Here is a 2178-nt window from a genome sequence, read left to right as displayed (position 1 = left end):
CTGGCCCACACCTGTGTCCTGCAGGCACAGCTGCCCATGTGTCCTCCATGCGTCTGGGTCAGAGGAGCCCGAGTGGCCCGTGTCCCAGATGTATCGTTAGGCCGCCTCCACGTGGCCTCCTGCCAGCAAGGTGGAAGGCCCCAGGGTCTCACCAGGTCTGTGCTCGTGCGGGTTGACATCTCCCAGTGGGCATGGAATGCGACTGTTCCTGGTCCCGCAGTTGCTTGACTGCAGGGCTGCCCTGGGCATTCTTGCTGCTGGCCGTCTGGCCTGAAGTCACTTTGCTTGTTGTGAGTTCCATAAGGTGGCATCCTACTCTCCTTGTCACTCGGTGGGCACAGTTACAGCTGAGACCTTGTTCCCGGCAGCTGGGGTGAGACGAAACCCTGAGCAGTGCCCGGGGTCAGCACAGCTGGCCCGGCCCCCAGGACAGGCTCCTACGCCGTGCAGGGTGGACGAGCTCTCAGTGAGGCCTCGTCCAGCCGTTGCTGCAGGAGCAGCTGTGGGCCTGGGCTCAGTGTTTTTATATCCTTCGGTTTTCTCTGGCCGTTGTGTGCTTTGCGATGTCCCCATGTGTCTCTGTCCAGTGGCAGGCGACAAAGCTGAGCCTGATGGGGGACTCAGTGGCTGCTCAGCCTCTGACCCTGAAGCCCGTACCCACCACCCCTGCACTGTGGCCTCCATATGGCAAGGACAAGAGTGGGGGTCTTGGGTCCACGAGCTGTGTGTCCCCGAGGAGTGGCGTGTGTGGTTGCTGGCCTGGCAGGTGTCAGCAGGCTGGTTCCTGCTCCAGGCCGTCAAGACAGTGAGGCGGCCTCGAGGAGTGGGCTGGCTGGCGTGTGGCCCAGGGCAGGCTGCTCACTGCTGGCTCGGGGGCGTTGATGACTGAGGATCTCACCTGTGTCCACTTCCTGGCCCAGATTGACCGCAGTCCTCTGTAACCCTTGTTACATGGTGACACACTGTGATCCAGTTGGCCTGGGCTGTCCTGCTGTCATGTGCCCTGGAGGACAGCTACTGGCCAGAGGGCTCTGGGAGGGAGCTTGGTGGGGGGCAGTTTTCNGGGCCGGTAACAGTGACCTGGCAGCCCCCAAAAGGCCGAGGGCTGCATCTGGAGGTGGCAGGGTCAGGCCAGCGGCCGGGACGCCTCATGAGGCCGCTGCTACCAAACCAGTGCCCTGTTCCTTGTGCCCGAGCCCTGGGCCAGCAGAAGTGGTAACATCTTCGGCTGCACGGGCGCGAGCGGTCCCCTCGCGGAGCCCAGCCCCTCGGGGACAGGGAGGATGTCTCCAGGCTGGAGGCGCTCAGGGAAAGCCTTTAACGAGAAAACTGGGCGAGACAAACCAAGGAGAGTGGATGCCGGAGCAGAAGGGACCAACGCAGACAAACCACTCGTGTCCTCAGAGTGACAGGAATGGGGAATCGGGTGAGGAAGAGCCCTGACGTGGCAGTGGAGACGGAGTGGAGGGTTCGGTGATGAGGCCGAGGCTCCCAGGAACAGCCGGGACGCAGGGGCCGGGCGAGAGGAGGCTTGCTGCTGTGGCTGGGCGTCCTGTTAGTGCAGCGACGGAAAAGATGACAGGCAGGCCCGGCAGGCGTGGCTGAGGACCCTGCATCCCTGTGCTCGTCCTCCCCAAACCACATCCCGAGGGAAGCGGACGCCCCGCGCGGGGACGGCCCGGGGCCATCTGAGGACACGCAGCAGCTGGGTGGCACTGGGGGGCCTGGGTGGGGCCCGAGGCAGCAGGTGGGAGCAGGAGTCTGACGAATGAGGGCACGTCGGCGTCCTGGGACCAGACGCAGGGCCACCGCGCTCCCTGCCCTTCTCTGTAAATTGGAAACGATTCCGAGACGAGTTGAAGGAGCCGGCCCACCAGTTGCAGTCGGACTCTTTCTTCCTGAGCCCTGTCCTTGGGCACCGGCTGGCCTCCTGCTCGGCCTGCTTGTCCTGACCACTTGGCAGAGTGGCCGGTGGCTGGCCAGCAGAGGCGCCCCCGCCAGGGCTCTGGGCTTTTGTGAACTTCCAAAGGAATTGTTGAGTTTTTTCCGTAGAACTTTGATGGGACACATATTGCATTTACATTGTGGCCATGGAAAATGAAATCTTCATATGCTGGAGAAAACTGCTGTTTTGGAAGAAAGGTGGGGTCTGGGCCATGAGAACTGAGGGCCAGGTAG

Source organism: Hipposideros armiger, unplaced genomic scaffold (assembly GCF_001890085.2).
Source record: "Hipposideros armiger isolate ML-2016 unplaced genomic scaffold, ASM189008v1 scaffold_43, whole genome shotgun sequence".
NCBI lineage: Eukaryota > Metazoa > Chordata > Mammalia > Chiroptera > Hipposideridae > Hipposideros > Hipposideros armiger.
The sequence above is the reverse complement of the archived record's forward strand: the minus strand, read 5'-3'. Positions refer to the sequence as shown.